We start from the raw sequence: 14,120 nt of genomic DNA on the forward strand, positions 1-14,120 counted from the left end.
AAGATTAGGACATTGTATTAAAGAGGTTGAATAATCTCCTAAATTTGTCTTAATCTCTAATTGATCTATGTTAAACTCATTAATATTTTCATCAACCTCTTGTATCCTAGGTTCCATAAGTTTATTTTCTTCATTCACTACATTTTTATGTATCCTGAAATTATTTTTGTTAAGTTTCAAGGGAAGCCCTAATGCTCTATTATTCCCAGATTTAATAAATTGGCTGATAGAATCAAGATCCAAAAAATCTCAACAGACTGATATAATGGAATGAAAATGAGTAGGACTAAATTGTACGTTGTAAACTGAGGTTCAGTTAGTCAGCCCGTTGACTAGAGACTGATGGTAAAAAAAAAAAAAAAGATGGGGGGCCAGCCCCATGGCCGGATGGTTGGGTTCGTGGGCTCTGCTTTGGCAGCCCAGGGATTTGCCGGTTCGGATCCTGGGTGCGGACATGGCATCACTCAACAAGCCATGCTGAGGTGGCATCCCATATAGCAGAGCCAGAAGAACCCCCCACAATTAGAATATACAACTCTGTACTGGGGGACTTTGGGGAGAAGAAAAAACAACAAGAATAAAAGAAGATTGGTAATAGAGGTTAGTTAGGTGCCAATCTTAAAAAAAAAAGATGGATGCTGTCATTCAGTGATCAACCATGGGGTGTGGTGATCTCAGTCTGCCTTAATAGAAATAGAAGGTCCAGGACAAAGGATGGGATAGCTCTAGGTTAGTCTGTACTCCGTATGTACGAAGTCATGTTCTAGACATACAGCTTTAATAGCAACAGACACATTTGAATGTTAACTAAAAAAAGAATGATGAGAAAATGGAGTTATTTGAAACCACATTCCATGAAAAGAGACGGGGTGTGTGTTGAGGGAGAAATGGATCAGGGCGGAGTAACTGTCTTGAAACATTTGAAGTTGGGAAGTGGCTTCGGAGGGGAGAACCAAATGGAAAAAAATTTCAAGGGTCTGATTTTGGCTCAGTGTGAGGGAGAATTTTCTCACTATCAGAACTGCCAAAACGAAACGTGCTGCCTCAAATGGTGGTAAGCTTCCCATCCTTGGAGGTATTCAAATAGAGGCTGGATGACCACTTGTGAGAGATGCTTTGGAGGGAATTCTGACATCGGAGGTGGGTGAGGTTGGGGAAGTGACTTCATGATCTCTAGGATCCCTTCCACTTATAAGATTCACATTTAATCTCTCTCACCCTTCATTCACCATCAAGCAATCCCTAAAAAAGCCATTAATCTCTCAAAACTTCAATTTCCCCTTCAGTAAAAGCATTACATAAAACCAGTGAAATCACAAGTTTGATGTGAAAATGCTAGTTATATTTTACTAGGATTCATTATAAAAATTACATTTGTTAAACTAAAAATATTCATGTATCACCCCAAAATCACCTTGTTTACCCCAAGGCACCTTGGGAGGCCCTGGACTAGTTGATTTCTATGATCTTTTGGTCCTCAAATCCTAAGATTCTGTGGTTCTGCAGATTTCAATCACACATCTTGGAGGTGACCACAGGGGAGCGCTGTTTGGAAAAGATGACAAGACCAGTAAAAGGAGGCGCTCCTTTGAACTTCCTCACATTTTCTATATCACTCGGGAAACTTTGTTATTGTCATTGTTGCAAATGAGGGGAAAGCACTCCAGAATTACTGCAAAATGGAAGCAAAATGTTGTTACTGGGATCCACGTCTCAGCTCTGCATCTAGTTTGATTCTCAGGCTAGAGCCCCTTGTGGCACCAAAAGTGGTTACAGCAGTTCTAAAGCTCACCTCTCCACAGAAGCTAGTCCAGTGAGGCAGAGAGACTGAGTTCCAGCATCCCTAGAGAAATCCAGAGGCTCAGTCTGGTATGCATCTACATGACCACTCGTGAACCAATTACTGTAGCTGAGAAGGTGCAATGGGGAGGGGAGTATCAATCCCAACCAAACCATACAGTTGAGAATGAGGGCAAGTGGCTCTAAAGGAAATGTGGAGTACTAGACAGGACTGAGCAATGTTGGAGAGTCCAGCTTTTGGCTGCCTAACATCCACACACAACTTGCACACATACAGGTCACATTCCCTCCCTGAAGGAAGATAATATGAAATCTCATCCAGTTACTAAGGCTAGCCCCAAGTCTAATATTTCATGTCAATGTGCAAATCATGTCAAGCGACTCTTCCTGGTTCAGTGATCTGTGGGTAAATAAAAAGCTTAACCACACCCTATATTATAGGACAGAGAATACAGAACTGCAATAAAAATTCCAAATTGCAAAGGGGAGAATGTAAAACATCCAGTGGCCATCAGTCCTCACACATATTACAATCTTTTCGCACAGAAATGGCAAAGACGCCCTATCTTGCAGTGAAGTGAAAGTCTGGGGCTGGCTCAGTTTCACTCTCCAAGAGGATTTCTCTTGTCCTGTATTTCTGTGAGACAGCCTCTTCAGAGAATCACACAGTGTTAGCAGCTACTGCTTGTTGGTGTAAATGGGAGTGTATGTGTGGTAGTGTTAAGTGAGTAAAAGTGAGGCCATCTTGTTTTGCTACATGGCCCCAGCCCCTCCTCTGTGTGACTACTGGCTGCTCTGCATGCACTTTCAAAAATTCACAGGCTCTCCTGATTTATGGCCTCCACTTACGTAGGTTCTCCCCGATACCGTGATAGATTAAAACTTTGTTCTATGAGTGTCTCACCAGGAACAGGCTGACCACAGGCAGGCAACACATCTACAAGGTATCATCACAGCTGACAGAATGGAACAATGTGATGCCTAGAGCCCGTCACGCCCGGAGACCAGCATCCCTCCATCCCCTCCTTACTGCACATTTTCCCTATATAACTGCCTCAAGATTCTGTAATTTTTGAAGATGGGTTTTGAAACATTAGTCACCCAGTCTTCTGATTAGCTGGCTAATCTAATTAAACTTCCTTTCTCGATCTCTAACTTGTTGTGATTAATTGGCTCAGATCACAGTGAGCAGAGTGAGCCCACTGCTCAGTATCAAATTCTGGTGACACAGATGGGACCATAGCCTCTGCCTGTGGCTGGTCGACTTGGAGGAAGCTGTTCTGGGATTTTTCCTTGCAGCTGCCAGGCAGCTTTTTCCATCTGGGGAATTCCTCCTATGGCTTGCTCACCTGCCAACTGCCTCTAATGATTCAGTGATGGGGAAACGAAGAACTGGATCAATCGTAAGCTGAGGAGCTTATATCTGCAGCTAGGTGAGTGCACCTCCTGGGTATTATATCCATTTTTCCTGGTCTGGGAGCCTTGGTCAGGCCAAGGTCCATCTGGTTTAGGTGCCGTTGTTTAGGGATAAAGGAAAGTACAGACTGCCTAGGATATTATGTGGAACACGAGTCTCTGGTTTTTCTGTGGTGCGCCTGCCTGTGTGGTCTGTTCTCCTGAGTGTGTGTGTTGTTCCACTAGTCTGTTTGCCGGGTTTTCTCTGTCAGAATCCCACAATATACCTCCAGTGCTTGTTACATCATCTGTGGGGACGTGAAGTTTGTGACCTTTTCTGTCAAGTGTCAAGCCAGAATTGTGCACCTCAATTTGGGTACTGCTGTTTGTGTTAACCCTTGAGGGGAAGCCATGAGAGCACGGCTTGACCATCTTTCCCCTCTTTGTCTGTCTTGTCCGGCATCTTCTTCGCTGTCATTGTGTAAATGTCAGGTTTGGGCTTAAAGTAAGCCAGATTTGGACTTCCTACAACATAGAAGATCTAAAAATCTTTCTGCCAGGCACTTGACCCCCTACACCGGCATTGGGAAATTTGATCTTTACCCCGCCTTAAGCCCTTCCCTCTTGTCTCTGGCTTGTTTAGCACTGGGGCCTGAACTGTGTGCTCAGGCAGGGCTTGGTTTGGATAAGTCCTATAGTTATCTGGACACCTGGAGTCAACCCCTGCACCCTTCTCTGGGTCCGTTAATCACCAGACACAAACTTTATTACCATGGGCGCTACTCCATCCATTCCTAGGAAAAAGAAAAGAGGCCTGCTAGGGTGCATGCTGGCCAACTGGGCTGACTTCAGTTACGAGCCCATGACAAAGAAAAAGATGATCTTTTACTGTAAGGTAGCCTGGCCCCACTATACAGGAGAAAAGCGGCCCCAAACAGGTCACTCAGTTATAGTACCATCTTACAGCTAGAATTGTTCTACAAGAAGGAAGAAAAGGAAGGTAAAATCCCCCATGTTCAAGCCTTCTTGCTGCTGTATCGAGATCAGGGAAGAGGGGATGATGGACTGAGGAGTCCCCCGGCTCCTCCTTCTCCTCCCCCTTTTCCAGGCCTGCCACTTGCCCAAGGGGAAATGCCTGAGGGATTGCCAGGTGTAAGAGAGGGACTCTCTCCTTCTCAAACCCGGCAAGGGACACAATTTGGTCAGGGGGCCCTTCTCGGAGTCAGGCAATGTCCACCGTGACAATATCCCATAGGCATAAATGGGCAAGGGCACCTGGCCCGTTCCCGTGCAAGTGCCACCAGAACAATCATCTTTACGGTTCCAGGTGGCCCTTTAGGTATTCAAACAGCACCTCCAGATCCAGTGCTACTGGAGATTCTCAAGGAGGTAAGACTGAACGTGTGGGCAGATGGGAAGCCTGGGAAAGCAAAGAATGTCTAGCCAATACATATAGTCTGAAACAATATCTGCTGAAACAGGAGGCTCAGAAGGGCATCCAGCCAGTGTTGCAGCAATTCCTGGCGGCAGGTTTAATCAGACCTTGCCAGTCACCATATAATACTCCTATTCTCCCATCAAGGAACCCAATTCAGAGGAACATCAGTTTGTTCAGGACCTTCTGCCGTAAACAAGGTGGTTCAGGACCTGCACCCCGTGGTGCCCAGTCCTTACATCTTACTAACCAACATTCTGGGTGAATACAGCTGGCTTTCAGTCTTGAACTTAAAGGATACATTCTTCTGCATACCGCTCACCAAAGAATCACAACAACTGTTTGCCTTAAATGGTGTGACCCAGACACTCAGGCTACTCAGTAATATTGTTGGACACTGCTCCCCCAGGGCTTTAAAAACTCCCCATGCTATTAGGGGAGGCCCTAGCTAAAGAGCTGAGCCACTTACAACTACAAGAAGGACTGCTGTTACAGTCTGTGAATGACTTGCCTATAGTGAGCCCCATTATGAGCAGTGTCTGGCCAACACAATAAAGACCTTGAATCATTTGGCTGAATGTGGGTATAAGGTCTCACAAAAGCAAGCACAGATCTGCAAACAAAAAATTACATACTTAGGATTTACCTAATCAAAAGGCCAAAGGGAACTGCTGCCAGACCGAAAGAAAGCTATTGCATGCCCGAGACCTCCCACCACCCGGCAACAGCCACGAGGATTCTTGGGCATGGCTGGTTTCTGTCAGATCTGGATTTCCTAACTATGGTCTCATAGTAAAGCCTCTCTATGAGGCTCTAAAAGGGCTAGACTCGGAGCCACTAGAATGGACAAAGGAATGTCAGGAGGACTTTGATACCATCAAGACAAAGTTAATTTCAGTCCCAGCCTTGGGGCTTCCTATCTTGGACAAGCCCTTCAGCCTATATGTACATGAAAGGCAGGGAATAAGCTTTGGGGTATTAACTCAAAAACTGGGCATGCTCCCCCTCCCCCGACCCAACCCCAGAGGCTTATTTTTCCAAGCAATTGGATCAGACTGTTAAAGGCTGGCACTCTGCCTCAGGACAGTGGCTGCTACTTATGACATCCAGCAGGAAGCTGAAAAATTCACCCTAGGCCAACCCACCACGGTATATGTTGCTACATCAAGTGTTCACATTATTAGAACAAAAAGGCGGATACTGGTCACTTGAGGAAGGATGGACAAATACCAGGCCATCCTTTTGGACAATCCAAATGTATGGATGCAAGGATGCCTAAACTCAGCCACCTTGCTCCTTAATAAGACATCAGAAGCCCTAAAACATGACTGCTTACAAGATATCGAGACGGTGTATTCTAGCTGACCTGATTTGTTGGACTGTCCGCTGGAAGAACCGGACTTGTAACTCTTTACAGATGGCAGCATCTTCATGGATCAAGGTAAGAGATGCGTGGGGACTATAGAGGCCAAAGCCCTACCCGCAGGGATATCGGCCCAAAAGACGAAAATCATTGCCCTCACTTGGGCTCTAACATCCAGCTCAAGGGAAATGAGTAAGTGTATACTACATTCCTGTTGTGCCTTTGCTGTAGTTCATGCTCACGGCGCAATCTGGAAAGAAAGGAGACTCAACAGCGGGGAAAAAAGGGAAATCAGATATGGCCCTAAAACCTTAAAATTGCTTGGTGCTATTAATGAGCCTGCTCAGGTAGATATTATGCATTGCTCTGGCCACCAGAAGGAGAATATAATGGGTCCAGAAGTACATCACAGGGCCCTACCTACAGAAGATTATACAACAGGTGACTAAAAATTGCATAATTTGTGAAAAGAACAACCCCAAGATCGCTTCTGGTCCCCCACATCTGGGCACCCAACATAAAAAAATTTAGCCTAATGAAGACTAGCAAATAGACTTTACCCAGACACCCCAGGCAGCTGGGAATTTTAGGTTTCTGTTAGTGTTTGTGGACACCTTACTGGGTGGGTAGAAACCTTTCCTATTCAGACTGAAAGCATCAAAAGTCATTCGTATGTTGCTAAAAAAAACTCATCCCCAGGTATGGTCTGCCTAATACCTTGCAGAGTGATGATAGACCACCTTTTGCCCCCCAAATAACCCAACAAGTGGACATAATAATAATCCAAGAGCTTAGGCTTCCAATGGATACCACACTCAGCTTGGAGAACTCAATCAACTGGAAAGATGGAAAAAATGAATCACACCTTAAAGAAGACCAAAATCTATCAGGAAACAAAACGAACCTGGGACAAGGCACTTTACTGCTCCTTGCCCTGCTACGGGTTAGAGTTGCTCTCCGAAGTGGACTTAAGTCCTTTCAAAATTCTATGAGACCTTTTCAGGCATCTTCCCCTGGGACTGAATCTCTGGAGGTTTTGAGGAATGCCACGATTGCTAATTATGTTAAAACATTAAGCTCGGTATTAATGTATGTCCATGAGTTTGCTTCTCATACGTCTGCATATCCATCTGATGTTCCTCTACATGCCTTCCAACCTGGTGATCATGTTTTGCTAAAAACTTGGAAAGACCAGGGACCCCAAAAACAGTTGTTACCCAAATGGATGGGCCCCTTTGAGATTCTTCTCACCACACACACATCCGTAAAATTTGCAGATGTGAAGCCCTGGATACACCACTCCTGGATTGAGGCAGCCCCCAAATCACAGGAAAGTATCCCACCTGTATCGAAGGGAAAGTGGGTGGCAGGACTCCTTGGAGAACTAAAATATGTCTTTAAAAGAAAACTTTGATCACTTCTATATAACCCTTCTTCTATTTCAAAAGGAAAGTCTATGGTCCCAGTACGACGCCCTGATTCAGCAGGAAGCAGGTAGAGGAATTACAACACCCGGTTTCTCCTTGACCATAAGATTATGGGTTACTGCTGACAGGAGGGGAAATTGTAAGTGAGCAAAAGTGAGGCCATCTTGTTTTGCTAAATGGCCCCAGCCCCTCCTCTGTGTGACTACTGGCTGCTCTGCATGTACTTAAAAAGATTCACATGCTCTCCTGATTTATGGCCTCTGCTTATGAACGTACTTCCCGATACCTTGATAAATTAAAATTTTGTTCTATGAGTGTCTCTCCAGGAACAGGCTGACCACAGGTGGGAAACACATCTACAAGGTATCCATCACAGCTGATAGACCAAGGGATCAGTGTGATGTCTGGAGCCCCTCACGCCTGGAGACCAACAACCCTGGACCCCCTCCTCACTGCCCATTTTCCCTATATAACTGCCTCAAGATTCTGTAATCTTTGAACATGGGCTTTTGAGACATTAGTCACCCATCTTCCAATTAGCCAGCTAATCTAATCAAACTTCCTTTCTTGATCTCTAACTTGTGGTTAATTGGCTCAGATCGTGGTGAGCAGAGCGAGCCCATTGCTTGGTATCAGTAGGAGATGGGGCTCGGAGGACAGATTTAGGGGCTGGGCAATCATTTTTGTCAGAGTTGGAAGTTTCTCTGTGATGTAAATCCCTCATGACTTTAGTTGGCTCCCATCTATGTGTTTCTGGTTGTGATGGTTAATTTTAGCTATCAACTTGACTGGACCACAAGGTGCCCAGATATTTGGTCAAACATTATTCTAGATGTTGCTGCGAGGGCGGTTTTTGGATGAGATTAGCATTTAAATCGGAAGACTGAGTAAAGAAGATTGCCCTCCCTAATGTGGGTGGGTCTCAGCCAATCCGTTGAAGGCCTGACTAGAGCAAAAGGCTGACCCTCCCCCAAGTAAGAGAGAATTCCTCTTGCCTGACCACCTTTGAACTGGAATATTCCTTTAGACTTGAACTGAAACATCAGCTCTCTCAAGTATCTAGTTTGCCATCTCACCCTGCAGATTTTGGGACTTGCCAGATTCCATAATTGCATGTGCCAATTCCTTATGATAAATCTATTTCTCTCTGTATATATATACATCCTATTGGTTCTGTTTCCCTAGAGAACCCTGATTAATACACTGGTCAATTCCATGGGTTTGTAACAAAAGTGGAGATCTAGTTGGTTGATAGTTTTTCATTTAGAACACAGGTTTGGGATGACTTCTGCTTCCATATTGGCCTCTGTTTGGGGGCAAGACAAAGCAATGGCCTGGAAAGGGGAGGAAAAGCCATTCCCCCTTTGCTGGAAGGCTCCCCATCAGCTGCATCTTTTCAAGAGGCAAAGATGTCCCTTTTGATAGGTTGGAAGGGTATAACAAGAGGATTCTAGGAGAGGCCTGGGAGATCACGCTTATTCAGGTCCTTATCTGTCTGTATTGTACTTTTCCCTTCTCCCTTCTTTTGCTCAAACTGACTTAACTTTAGGAAGGAATGTGGCTTTTCCATTCAGTCAAGGACCCGGACTACTGCGGTCCTTGGATTGGAAGTCACAGGCAGAAAGTGTTTCTTGTAGCAAGGCCCTATTTCATTTCTTCTTGGTTTTTAGAGGCATTATTTTCAAAGTAAATCTCTCTTTCTTGTAAGATTCACAAAGGCTTCAACCTACAGCCTGAACTTTTAGTCCAAGTCCCTTATTGCTGCAGCCTGGGGAGACAGATGGGCTGAAGGTCCCAGTGTACGTTAGGCAATGGAAGAACCAGCTGTCACGGTACCACATAGCAAGAATTCACAATGGCCATCTGTGGCAGAGACTGTTACTTGTCCCCCAATTGCCATTTAATCCTCCTTCTCAGTAGGAAGACCCACAACTTTTAGTTAGGCACCTTGCCACCCAGAACAGACTTTCTTCCATTTCCTTGCCAGGAGGTGTGGCCACATGGCCAAGTTCTACAAATGGGGTGTCAACAGAAGTTGTGTGTGCAACTTCTATAAAATGTCCTTAACTTGGTATCAGTAGGAGATGGGGCTCGGAGGACATCTTAAGATTATTTTTCCTTTTATGGACCAATGTCCATACTAATCCTTACTACTATTCTAGCCTAGGATGTAGAGGTTCTCCTCACTATCTTGCTTCAGCCAATTCCATAATCCAGGGCCTTTATTTGGCCATACTTGATTTCCTGGTATCAAATTCTAATATAGTTGACAGAAAATCCAACTTACACAAATGAATAAGAAAAGAAAACAAAGGAAGAAATGCAACTGAACACTCCACATGGATGGATGGCTTGGCTTATTCTAGACCCAATCAGCTTCCTCTGAGTTGTCACCAGTCTCAGTCTCCTTACAGGAGCAAAACCGGCTAACCCGCTTTCAGCTTTCCATCTTTACAGCAGGGGCGTCTCTGCCCTGCCTGTTCTGTTCTTTCCTCAGATTGCACCAGTTTAGATCACCTGCATAGTTTGAACCAAACACGTGATCACAGGGGTGGGACAGTCTGATCCGTCTGGGCTGATGAAAACCCACCCAGGAGCTAGGGTTGGGCTTAATCCAAACAAGATGGCTGAGATGGGCGGGGCTGGCAGCTTCCCAAAGGAACTCAAGGTATGGTTACCAGAAAGAAGGGGGAGGCCTGTTTGGTCGCAAACAGCAGATTTTTACCATACTCTTTGATATGATTTATACTTGTACCATCACTTGGCCTAAGTTTTATAGATTCATTACTACTCTTTGGAGAAATACTAAATAGAACTATAGGAGATTACAGAATATTATAAAGTACTTTTGGGCGGGCTGTTACTGAATTTCAAATAAAGTACTTTTTTGATGCACTAAGGGAGCTGAGAAATAACTTTCTTTTCCTCTCACTCCTAAGGGGCATGCAAGTTTGGTAGGGGAAAGAATTTGCTTGCTTAGAAAAAAAAAATCAAATCAAACCTCACAACTGCTCTCCTTGTCACTTAGGAAAGTGAGAAAAGAACACCTGGATCCTGCTTTCCCTTCTACTGTCCACACACAGGTCAGCCACAAACAGCAGCTTCCTTCTTCCAGAGTCCCATCAATTCATTTTACCTGGAAGACTGGATGCCCGCGCGCCCTGGGCTTTCTTTGCCACCTCAAGTTTTCCATTTCCAATGCTTAGAAGTTTTGTTTGTGAGGGTCCAAATGTGGCAGAAAGTAGTTACAGGCTTCTATGCTGCACTGGCTGTGGAGGCCAAGGTTGTTGGCTGAACAACTGACCAACCTTTCCAGGAAGAGATCTGAGGCAGAGAATTTGAAAAAACACCTTCCAATCTGTCAGGAACATGGAAAAAGTGGCTGTCTCTTCTATGTTGGCGGGGGCCCTAAAGCACAGCATCACAGCATCTTGTTAACCAACCACTGAAACCTCAAAACGCAGAGATCGGACTCCACTGTTTTTCTTTAGGAACACAGAGCAGCAGTCAAGAGTAGGACCACAGGGCTCTAGGCAAAATAAAGAGCTATTGGGCTTGAGGGATAGTATTTGCACCATGGATTCACACCATATGGACTCAAACTTGAATCAACTGTTCAAGGAGCCAAAAAAAATCATGATACCAAGAGGTGGTATGTGACAATTTCTTCTCTCTGCAAAAATAACCTAGAGTGCTTAGCAGAAACCTGGGAGAAAGGAAGTTTTTCTGAAATAAAAAGCAAAACTGCTATTTGATAGTCCCTGCATTACCTACCTGAGGGAGACAGAAAATTTCCCTTTTAAAAATCACGTGGCTTAGTTTACTTCTCTTTGGTTATATAGTTCAGAGCAAGAACATTTGTTCCCATTCCATGAAATTAAGAATTAAGATTCCTATTTCGCTGTTTACAAGGGCTTTTATTTGCCTGCTGTGGTCTTTTCATGGATTTTCTCCAACCACCCCATTTCCACTTCTGAAGCCACTCCCAAGATTTCTATCAGGTCCTGAAATTATACTTCCTCTCCTGTGGTTGTCCTGGCTCCCCGCAGCCCGACTCTCAAGCCCATGCTGTCCAGGGGCAATGCCCAACAGCTCTCAGCTGGATTCACCAGTATGCCATTCACAAGCTCCCCCTGCAGTTCCACATAATGTCAACGTGGTAATCACTAACAGTTGTCTTTACAGCCTTCTGTCCTTCCCACACAGGCCCCTTTTACCTGGTAGTCCTGGAGAGCCACGTTCCCTCTATGCAGCAGTGCACAGTTCACAATGGACAATGAAACAGACTTGATACTATTATCTTGGAACCCACTGAAAGAAACTGGCATTAGCATTAACAGCTGGTTTCAAACTAACTGAAGTGATTGAAATTTTTATGCCCAAACCAGCAAAATATGTAACATGGATGAAAAACTGAGGACAGCAACTACACATGCTAGGAGAAATAGCCTGCTGTCCATCAATGAAGAGAAAAGCCTCCAAGAAAAGCAGTTTCACAAATTATGAAGGAACTGCCCTACTTTTTCAAAAAATAAGTTAAAGGAGCCTATTAAAATAATTATCCATTTTTAAGTAGCAGTAAATTATAGTATTCACTTCAAATTATCATGAAACATAGTATGACTTCAGGATGGCCTGATGACCTGGGCAGAGCCCACTCAGGAGGCCATGTAGCCCAATGGTTAAGGACATGACCTCTGAAGCCCAACTTGGCCTTGGTTTGAATCCTGGTTCAGGTATTTACTTTTGGTGTGACCAGTCTGTTTGGACTTGTTTCCTTGCCCACATAAAATGAGGATGATGGTATTGTATTTAATTGACTCAAGAGCTCACATTTTAAGATCCCTGAAATCTGTAGGGTCTTAAAGGCTATTGGCCAACAGGTTGTTGGCCAGGCCAGTCATGATGTAGTTGTCATTGCTTGTGCATATGTAGACTTGGTGGTTGTTTCCGGTGGCATAAATGGACAACTGCAACCCTTTGTTATTTCAGTCCACAAACCATTGTCCTGATTGTTGACAGAAACCCTTCTATTAACACCTTGTGATCAAAAAAACGTCAGCATCAGAACTTGCAGAATGAGTGTCAGTAACTTTGAAGAAAATGACAGACAGTGGTAGAGCACCTCATTAAGAAGTGAGGCATCAGGGCTGGCCCGGTGGCACAGCAGTTAAGTTTGCATGTTCCGCTTCAGCAGCCCGGGGTTGGCAGGTTCGGATCCTGGGTGTGAACCTACACACCGCTTGTCAGGCTATGCTGTGGTAGGTGTCCCATATAAAATAGAGGAAGATGGGCACAGATGTTAGCTCAGGGCCAGTCTTCCTCAGCAAAAAGAGGAGGATTGGCAGCAGATGTTAGCTCAGGGCTAATCTTCCTCAGAAAAAGAAAAACAGAACTGAGGCATCACAAGGTCTGAGTCACAAATGTCAGACTGAACGTGAAGTTTTAGAAATGGCTTACCCAGTTAATCTCACTCATTTTTCTTTTTATATCAGCATAGAACAATATAAAAATTTGTCTCAATACCATATTACATCAATTCTAAGATATTTTTTCACACTTTAACATCTCAAGTCAGGATGTGTCATACAATTAAGCTACGTTTTCATGCTTAGTGGTATACAAAATGGTGTGCCTTACAATTGATGGAATCTTAGATTTGTTGAAATAAAATGCCTAAAATAGCTCTTTACATAAGTGTAAACATTCTAAATTGACTTTTTAAAAAGCACTGTCATAATTTAATTGGCAGGATTTTTTTTTCTTAGTGTTACATAAAATGGCACATTCTACAATTAACGACATTTTAGATTTAATGAAATACAGCAGTACCTACCTCACAGGATTGCGAGGATTCAATGATTAACAGTTGTAATGTGCTTAGAACGGTGCCTAGCTTATGCTAAGTTCTAAGGTTTTAGCTATTAATATTGTCTTGTCAAGGGCTTTGCTACGGATTGAGGGATATCAATCTATAACAAAGCCTTAAAAAATGTGTTTTTTTCCAGAGAGGTAGAAGAGAGTTTCCCTACTCCTCCCAGCTCATCTCAATACTCACTTTAGTGAGGGCTTGCTTTATGCCAGCAACTGTGATGATGCTGTGATGCAAGTATCTACCACAGATTTGGTCCTCAAGACCAGTTAAATACATTAGAATTTTATCAATAATTATATGGACAGGAAGGAAGATAATGCCAGGTACAGAGAGGAATTAAGAGAAGAAAAATATCCAAGCTCCACTATTTAACAGTTTGACCTAAGAATAAGCTTTAACTTCTATGAGGCTTGGTTTTCTTATCTGGAAAATGGGTTTATAGTAAACCCCATCAATGATGCTGCCCACAATAACATGAATCAGTTCCACCCTCCACCTAGCTCCTGTTTGTAAATGCATGTGGACTCAAATTCTTAACTCCTGGTGAGGATGAGGAATATGAAAGGGAGGGTGAAGCCAGGTTTGGAAATGGCAGGCTGTTTCAGGAATTGGGGTGGGGGCGGGGGAGGCAGAGGGTAGATTAATCTCAGATAAGGTTGATGAACTGGGCATCAACTACCCAGGAGATTACTAGAGTCACTCTGTTATCCTGGAATTACAAGTGAGACATAGGACTAACTCAGAATTGTCCCCATCGATATTTTAACCTGAGTGTACATCTGCCACGATGTGGTGCCAAACTATAGGATGGATTTGGGACCCTAC

The sequence above is a fragment of the Equus asinus genome, chromosome 16, assembly GCF_041296235.1.
Source record: "Equus asinus isolate D_3611 breed Donkey chromosome 16, EquAss-T2T_v2, whole genome shotgun sequence".
In the NCBI taxonomy this organism is placed as follows: domain Eukaryota; kingdom Metazoa; phylum Chordata; class Mammalia; order Perissodactyla; family Equidae; genus Equus; species Equus asinus.